The 9,875-nt window shown below is 36.9% G+C and overlaps 1 long non-coding RNA gene across 1 annotated transcript; it reads right to left on the reverse strand.

Moving 5' to 3' along the window:
- Positions 1-6,769: 6,769 nt before the first annotated feature.
- Positions 6,770-8,887, reverse strand: LOC113318647. The gene is made up of 2 exons (XR_003344740.1): positions 8,694-8,887; positions 6,770-7,357 (listed from the first exon to the last, which is right to left on the reverse strand). It is a non-coding gene; the product is annotated as an uncharacterized LOC113318647 (long non-coding RNA).
- Positions 8,888-9,875: the final 988 nt, after the last annotated feature.

Here is a 9,875-nt window from a genome sequence, read left to right on the forward strand (position 1 = left end):
GTCGTAAATCTCGTTTTGTTGTGAAAGGCTACAATCAGCAAGAGGGAATTGATTTTTCTGAAACGTTTAGTCCGGTTGTTAAACCATGTACTATACGAATTATACTTACATTGTCTTTATCTTCAAACTGTCCAATTCATCAGCTAGATGTGCAGAATTCTTTCTTACATGGAGAACTTCAAGAAGAAGTGTATATGAAACAGCCTACGGGGTATGTGGATTCTCGTTTTCCTACACATGTTTGCAAATTACATCGTTCTCTCTACGGACTTAAACATGCTCCTCGTGCATGGTACCAAATACTTAGTACATTTTTGCTACCAATTGGGTTTATTACTTCAAAGTGTAACTCTTCTTTGTTTATCTACAATGGAACTTATGGTACTATTTATTTGTTGGTCTATGTGGATGACATTATCGTTACCGGTTCCGGTACCACAGGTATCGCTTCTATTCTCCCTCGCTTACAACAAGAATTTGCAATTAAAGATCTTGGTTCCTTGTCTTATTTTCTTGGAATTGAGGCGACTCGTACTTCTTCTGGTTTAGTTCTTTCTCAACAACGTTATGCTCATGATCTGCTTATTCGAGCAAAAATGGATGGAGTCAAACCAATTCACACTCCACTGAGTACATATGGTGATATTTCTTCTGATCGTAGTACTTTATTAACTGATGCTACTGAATATCGTAGTATTGTTGGAGCATTGCAACATTTAACGTTCACTCGACCGGATCTTGCATATGTTGTTAATAAATTCTGTCAATTTATGCATGCTCCTACCGAATTTCACTGGGGTTTGGTTAGGCGTATTCTTCGTTATCTCAAGAGTACAAGTACCTTTGGTATACTTCTTCGACCGTCACCTTCTTTGCAATTATCTTTCAGTGCATACACTGATTCTGATTGGGCTGGTTCTCTTGATGATCGTTGTTCTACTAGTGGATATTGTGTTTATTTGGGTGGAAATATTGTCTCCTGGAGTGCTCGTAAACAGAAAACTGTTTCTCGTTCTAGGACTGAAGCTGAATATCGAGGTCTTGCTATTGCTACTGCTGAAATTATGTGGATTCAGTCACTCATCTCGGAGCTTCGTATATCTACACGTTCTCCTCCTATATTATGGTGTGAAAATCTTGGTGCAACTTATCTCACAGTTAATCCTATATTTCATGTGAGGACAAAGCATATAGAAATCGACTATCATTTTGTTCGAGATCAGGTTTCTTCCAAACTTCTTGATGTTCGTTTTATATCGTCTAAAGATCAAATTGCGGATATCTTTACAAAACAACTTTCTAAAGATCAGTTTTCTTCTTTGCGATTCAATATAACGGTTCAGGAGAACCCGTTACGCTTGCGGGAGGGTGTTAACTCATCATCTAGTACGTGTGTCACTTGACACACGATAACCTGGTGGTCACGAAAATTGTATTTTAGGAAACCTGTTTTAGTTAGGAAGTTCTCTTGCCTTGAAGTTCAAGGAACTCTATGTATAAATACTTTGTATTTCCTATGAAAGTGTATGTACGAATACAATTAAAAGAAAGTCTTCTTCTGTTAATCTATCTCTGTCTGTGTCTTCTTAAACTTAACCAAAACCCTAGTCAGTTCTAGCTCATCTAATTAAGATCTGGAGTAATTAACAAGATAACTTAAGTCTGCCTCCATGAACTCAAGAAGATAACAGTTATTATTGGGTCTTGATCATAAATGTCATTTCTTCTTGCTTTCTCGGCCTCGGCTTCTCTCTGATTGGACTTCTCACTACTATTTTCTACCTCATCATTACTAACAGTATTCCAACAAGTAAAATTTGTAGCGATTTCATAGAAACCTTATTTGAATTTCCGGGCGATGGATATTTTCTTTGTAATCTCTTGAATCAAAACAGCTTCACTCCTAGCAGGCAAATGTGGAGATTTCATTTTTCTTTTGTGTTGAATACAAATGACTAAGATATATTCGGATTAAGTAAGACATTGGGTATGTATTTATAGAAGAGATGGAGAATCTTTAATAGACTATGCTAGCCAATCCCAATTACAATGGCCATTGTGGGAAAAGCTCAAAAGCAATACGTAAATTGAGTACGAATCAAGTACTTAGAGCAAATAACCAAATCGTATAGATGCTCATAAGATAATACATCATGATTATGTAATGGCCTGAACCAAAAGAGACAATGAGAATTTTGAACATATTTGGCTTGTACAAAGATAATCGATATGGAGACTATATACAGACAGAGAATACAGAGATGATAGTGAAAGGATAGTATTTGTAGACCATGGAAGAATATGGATTGAGCCCACTTGAGGATATGATATGACCATCTTCGCTTCTCTCCGCTCCTTTAAAACACCAAGTCATATGAGCTCCCACGTCACACGGTGAGTGTGACACCCCTCTCAAATTAAATTATATAAAAGCTTTGAACTAGAGCAATTTTGGAGAGGACAAGTGGCGGGACTCTATTGGTGAGAGCATTAAAATTTGAATAACACTTTGTTTACACCCTGTACTTAACCGGCCGTTAGTAACACCATTAAGATAAAGGTGGGTAGAAAATACTTTTGTCGGAGTTTGTGCCTGAATAATTCTTTACACTTCGTTTATACCGAATATTTAACTAGACGTTAATTAACATCGTTGGAGTGGACAATACTTACATCTGCCGACTCTCTATCTCCTCTAGATTTTCATACTCTTCGTTCTTTATTATTCTTCTCCTCCTTATCTCTTCTTCTTCTCTTCACCTGCAATTGATAATCGAAAGATAAATGGAGGATTTGAGATCATAGAAAGAGCAAATCGAGTGATAGTGATTATGTGAGTTTGTGTGCTTGATTCGAACGCAACATAAAAGGTAAATCTGGGTGTATAATCTGGATTACAAAGACGACGCAGAGGAAAGAAAGAACAAGGTTAACATGGGGAAACCCTAGATTGTTAAATCTGTAATTTTTTTAAAAAACAGATTGAGTTTTAACTTGATGTAGGCAGATTGATTATACTCTCTAGACTTCTTTATAATGTTAAGGATGATTTTCGTTTGTTTTGCTTAGAAGGTGTTTCAAAAGTATTTTTTTTTTGTTGTGTTGGGAAATTAATTTTGAAAAACAATAAGATGATTAGATCAAAAGAAGTACTCTAATATGAACAAGTTACAGAAAATATTGTCGTTTCCTGTATCAAATGGCTATGAAAATTGTTTTATACATAAATTAGGGTTTTTCGATTGACTCTTAAATATATGTGAAATTGAATTATAAACTGAGTAATTAGTGATGGGTTTGTTCTTAAATGAAGAATATAAAATTGTATAGGATTCAATTTTAGTTTCTTTTGGAAATTGAAATTTTTAGTTAGAGTTTTTGTGAATCGAATCAAAAATTTGATTAGTAAGGGGTAGAAAGAAAAACAGGTGCTGATTGAAGGCAGCTAATTTGATTGAAGGGTTAGAAAGAAATTTGATTAGAGTTTTTGTGAATTGAATCAGAGTTTTTGTGATGATTTTATATGGGTTCTCGAAACTAAGATAAGGCAGCTAGGACTCGATTATAAATTGTAGACAGGCAAAGAAAGACAAACAAGTGTTGTAAGAGTTGGGTTAGGGCATGTCAATTTCAGTGTGCAGAGATTTAGTCAAGGAAAGCAAGAAGTCTATCCCGACACTTCCATCAGTTGTAGTTAAGTGTAACGTTATTTTGAGTCTTCCAAGGGTTTGAGGAGAACATACTCAACTCAACTATGGTAACATCAGATGACGATGTTTCATCATTTTGTATGTTTTAACTTTTCTTATTGTATTTATCTGCGTACATTCTGGATTTATGTATTGAACAAGATTTTGGATTTATCTGCTGGGTTAATTCATAGAATGGATATTGAATGGTCTCTATAGGGAAGATGGTATTAGGAGGTTTAGTCCCAATGCTTTTGAAATGCACAATAATTTCATCAGTAATCCACAAGAAGCAACTAAGACTTTACTCGCTAAACATGTTAGCAAAATTTGTAGGAATTTTTCTCATTTGGTTATAAGAACATGTTGAAGTACTTCTTCCTAGCACAACATTTCTAAACATGGTTGAGAGGTTGAGACCGAATCCTAAGCCTTCAGATTATCAAATATAACGATGCTGTGTGAGAAACATCGAAGCGAGAGCAAAATGTAGTCTCAAACAGGTGGTTGATGTTTGTGACTAGAGAGAAGGAACTTGAGATTATTTTTTGGGATGAAATGCCCGACAATTCACATTTACGGTCTACTTTCTATGTTCAGGTACCTAATACCTTACTACTTTGATATTGTCCTCATCCTTGAGCTTTAGCTCGGTCCACGCGTCGGTGGACCCTCGGCCAAAGCATTAAATAGCCATTTGTTTGTTATCTCGATCTCGAGTGTTCACATAACGAAATACGAATCAAGACATATCAAGTAGGCTCACAAAACTCCATGAATTATCATAACCATAATAATTGTGTTGAGTAAAGTCACTGATGGTAGTTTTTGTTTTTTCACAGGGTGGTAACAGATATGCAAAGGATTGGTACTTTAAGAATCTCAATGTTGATAATGTTTCCAACCCTATAATCACTGATCAATATTATTACGCAGTGGCAGGTGCCTGCGCGCTTCAGGTAATGGAATGTTTCTTCATGTCCATTGAAAGACGTCAAGTTTACATATTAGATGCAATAACCACAACAGAATGCAGCCAAATAAAAACTTCTTATAATTCTTTTTTGACTCTCCTTTCTTCTGAAAACCGTTGTTCGAATTAAGAATGTGACATACGAGCATTTCACTGGAACATCAGCTACACAAGCATCAGTGGTTGTAAATTGCAGTCCAGCTATTCGTTGCACTGACCTAACGTTTAATACCATACGATTATCGCCTGCAAAATGGGGAGAAACTGTTAAGTCAGTTTGTATTAATGCTCATGGAGAAAGACCTAGATTGCTTCATCCTAAGATACCATGTCTGCTTAATTGAGAGATAGTTAATCATGCAGATTGCGTCACCTAGGAACATAATTATTCGATTGAAATATGAAACTTTACTTAGTTGTAGGAATCTGAGTAAGCTGGCTCGCAGTAATATACTCTACTTGATCACGCTAGACTTTATCTTCTGGGAGCATACAAATGTGTACTGTTTGTAATAAGATAGTCGATCTAGATAATTGATTGGAAATACCTTTTAATTGTGGGATCATTTCTTTTTCCTTCAGAAAATTAGACACTAAGTGAATACAACATTACCTTACCAGATACTGGCCATACCAGCGTCATCTAACATGGAATTCCCTTTGGTTACCCAAGTACTCACTGGCATCAAATGTATGATAGTAACCAAAACTATCCAGGACTGGATCTTGAATCTGTGCAAGGACTGTTCTACAGTAAGAATCATAGAATCACAAAATGCTGCGTAAGAAGACGTGTAAAGGCTTAGCCATGGATTTGATAATCAAGACTTTGTGCACCGCCTGTTTTTAGGTTTTACCCCAGCGCCACTTTGCGAATAAAAAATATAGGTCCCCAACATACCCGCCCCGCTACACCAAAATATAAATGCATCCTCTGCCACACCAAATCAAAAATCCTAAGCCACACCACTATAAGCATCGGGACGGGCGAAGCTGAGCAACACCAAATAAAAATCCTATGCATGCATTGGGAAAGGGAGAGACGCAGCTGAGCCACACCAAATTAAAAATCCTAGACAATGGGGTGAGTGCGAAACCGAGTCACACCAAATCAGAAATTCTAAGCGTGCGTCGGGACGGGACGAGGTGAAGCCTGTCCAACCATGCATTGGGACGGGGTGAAACGAAGCTGAGTCACATTAAATCAAAAATCCTAAGCATACATTGTGACAGGGCGAGGCGAAACCGAGCCACACCAAATAAAAAATTCCTCGCAACAGGGCGGGGTGAAGCCCCACGAAATCAAATAAAAGTACACAAAGGTGCAGGCGAAGCCGCATTACATCAAACCAAAAATATGGTTAAAATAAAAAATGATGATAGATGGTGTTCGGGTCAGCCCGGTGCGTAGCACGGACACAAAATCTAGTGTTGTTTGTAATTATTATCACCTTAGATTCGATATATAAGAGCATCTCCAATGGAACCTCAATGTGTTCCCTATGTGGGTGTTAATTGACGACATCCTTGAAACCATTTTTCCTCGTTTGTAGGAAAGTTAAGATAATCATCTCCAACCGAAGAATTTAAAAGAGAAACTTGTGGTTTATTTGTAAGCATGGGAAAATTGGAAAACGGCCCCATATTTCGATGCCCCGTTGGGAAAATGCCCAATGGAAAACAGGTTATGGGAAAATGCCCCGCAGTCACTTTTTCCATCCAACTGCCGTTAAGGGTCAAACAAGACACACGAGTGAGTTATACGTGTGAGTCAGAGGACCAAATTACCCTTTCAGTCTGATATTGATGCATCTAGTGGGGTAGTTGATGATGGTCGGTATCAGATAGGGGAGACTATCACCAAATAGGGCTTACCAATTTTATAAATGACCTAAGATAGGCACACAGTGCCCAGACACCACAATTTGATGGACGACTAGAAATATTGGGATGTGTTAATTAGATATCTCATATCTGCCCAACCTTTCTCTTTTATTATCTGTGTCCATTCACCAGATTGTGACACGTCGGGTAGGAAAACTGAACGGCTTAGGATGAGCAATTATGAGTAAAAAGAAATGAAAAATGAACAATTCCAAGTTAAGACTATGAGTAAAAGCATTTTCACTTCTCAAAATAACAACATACCCATTAAAAGTTGTCTCTAAAAAGAGACAAATTAACATCACTACCACTGTCAAAAAACCACCACAGGTGAAACACCCAAAACATTGTCAAATGTGCAGGCCTAATGAACACCATAATCCACAAACACCACTACCTGAACCTGCAGTAAAATTCTGCTTCACCTTTATATTGCCAATGGAAATCCTTGCTGCCTTTTTCTTCTTTGTTCCGGCAGCAGTTAAAGTAGATGTTGCAGTCTTCTTTGTAGCAGCAGTTGAAGTAGATGCTGCATATTTATTCCTAATCCTCTTTGGAACTTCAGCTTTCTCAAAAAATGACTCACCATCAACCTGACACTTTGTTCTTGCTCCTTTCTTCTTAGGATTAGACCCAAATTATCCACCTTTATAAGTAGATCTGTTTTGATTAGGTCCACCACATTTAGTACAACATCAAGGCTTTTTCTGTGAGTTCGTCCCTGTCCAAGACCTCTTCCTATTCACAATACAGTTTGTTTCCCTCATGCACACCATTCATTACCCTTAAGCAAAAATTCAACTTCATTACCCTGATGCATATCAATTTAAGACATTCATAAATACATTTCCTGGATAAAACACATTCATGGTGTAATTACACAACTTTAAGAAACACACATCAATTACAATTCGATTTTAACACACACTAAGAGTAAAAATACCACAAATGTGCAGCAAATTAAGATTAAGCATGCATTATTATAAAAAGCTACTGTACACAAAAAGCCAAACCGCCAGAAGAACTTTTTTTGGATAAGCCAATGCATAGAAGTGTGTTCAGGGAGGTATGTTTTTAATCTATTTATACAGATATGTCACAAGGCAAACTACATATAGGTAAAAATGTTGCCTACTTAAGATCTGAATGCATTTAATTTTAGTCGTGCGTTAGCTTGAATTAACTGTCGTAGAATCAATTTCTCAATTCAGTAGTTATATAAAAAATGTAATAATTTGCATTTAAAAGAAAACTTTGTCTGTTACTTGAAAATAATACATGAGCTAAATTTGAATAGTACTTTGTTATTAATTCAATCAAACCCAATGTAACAGTCCCTCAATGGTAGTCGAAACGGGTATACCGACGGTCTACTTCAAGGGACAAAATTACAGAAACAGTAGGTGGCTGTGATCGGAAGGGATTATATTAAATCCGTGAAAGTGAAAAGGAAGTGAGGTTTTAAATTAAGTATAATTTAAGGGATTATACTAAACAAAGTTGTACCACATAGTGTAAACTGAATCCATGAAAATTAAATGTACATTTGAGTACTCATAAACGAAGTCATACAACAATCAATTAGATACACATACATTTACACTGTCACTCGCTGTTGTAGTAACTGTATCATAAAAAATGCTCAAGGTTGCGTTCTTATATATATTGTGGAGGAACTTTCTTGAAATTGTATCACTATATCTAAAGTAGCCTTCTTGTAAATATTATGGAGGTTGTTTCTGCAATTCTGGAAATACTATGGAGTATGAAGCTCATAGTTCATACCTAGATGCCTAGGATAGTTGTAACATTACATGCAACTTGGAGCTGAACCACTCCTCACTTCGATCACTGTTCTCATAGTTAGGCTAGTTGTAATTCCAGTTACAAACGAAGTCTCAAATAATCGTGATAGATCAATCTAATTTTGAATTTCACACAAATCAGTAGAACCCTATTTCCAGTACATATAATTTCAGAAATTAAACATTGTTGACAGTTCATATCATGTTTATATTGTTCAATTTCGACAAATCATGATACAGCTACCCTTATTCAACCTACAAAAATCCTAACATAAAATAACACGATTCAAACTGAAATTTTAGCAAAAAAATTGAAACAAGAACTGGGTTTCATAAACTTACGATTTATATCGATCTCCTTCTTCGCTTTTTAGATCTTCCATTATCTCTAATTTGTTCGACCACCTTCTCTGGTTTTTCATGGCTTTGTCTTCAAGAAATAAACACCAACCTTTAACTAATTACTCTCTATAACAACCTCTCACTACAACCAAGATTTAATCTCTGGATCGACCGCCGTCTCTGGTTTCTGCAACTCTAACCTCACTGCAGAGTTTGTTACGAGGAGAAGATAAAATATATTCGAGGAAAAGGTTAGATCGGGAATTTCCGCACCTGACGATATCTCATGAGAAGAGATATTGACCAGTCAATCTCACGATATTGACCGTTTGGATGGAGAAAACGACTGCGGGGCATTTTCCCATAACTTTTTTCTCATAAGGCATTCTCCCAACGGGGCATCGAAATATGAGATACTTTTCCAATTTTCCCGACTAATTATTAGAGATTTCGCAGGTGCACCGTGCACAGCACGGAACTCGATCCTAGTCAACAACGACAACGAATGCAGAGGAAGCAAAGGATGTTGGAGCTCTAATGGTTATTCAATAGGCTGAGGAGGTAGGGATAGAAGACTTCGTATAGAGGGAGACTGTCAGAATGTAATACGTGCAATCAATGGAGCAAGAAATTCAGTCAAATGAACCACCAACAGCTAAATAATAATTTTGAGTCTTGATTATGTACTTTTGAACCAAAAGATGCAAATAATGCAACACATCACCTAGCTAAACATGTGATAAATACAAGTAGTAGGTCTAGTTGGTCCAACAATTACCCTTCTTGGATGGATTAGATCTGTCAAACGGGCAAGCTAGGGTCAACCCGGCCCTAGCTTGCCAACCCGTACTAGGGTTAGGGTCAACCCTAGCCCTAGTACTATTCACGAACAAGCTCAAAACCCCAACCCTATCCCTAGACGGGTCAACCCTGACGGGTAGGCGGGTTGGCTTGTTAATGTTATCAATTTAAAAATTAAATTTAAAATTTAGGATTGTTTAGGATTATTCATTTAGTAAAGGTCGAACCTAGATCAATTTGGTGTTTAACTAGAAGCCCCACCACTGAGTTGTAAAGTGGACGTTTTTATTGCCACTTAATCAACGATATAGCCGGTTACGGCGCTTTAGTTTTCTTAGGCAGAGAAACCTAACATCAACTAAGCATTTTACTTTTTTTTTT

Source organism: Papaver somniferum, chromosome 10 (genome assembly GCF_003573695.1).
Source record: "Papaver somniferum cultivar HN1 chromosome 10, ASM357369v1, whole genome shotgun sequence".
NCBI lineage: Eukaryota > Viridiplantae > Streptophyta > Magnoliopsida > Ranunculales > Papaveraceae > Papaver > Papaver somniferum.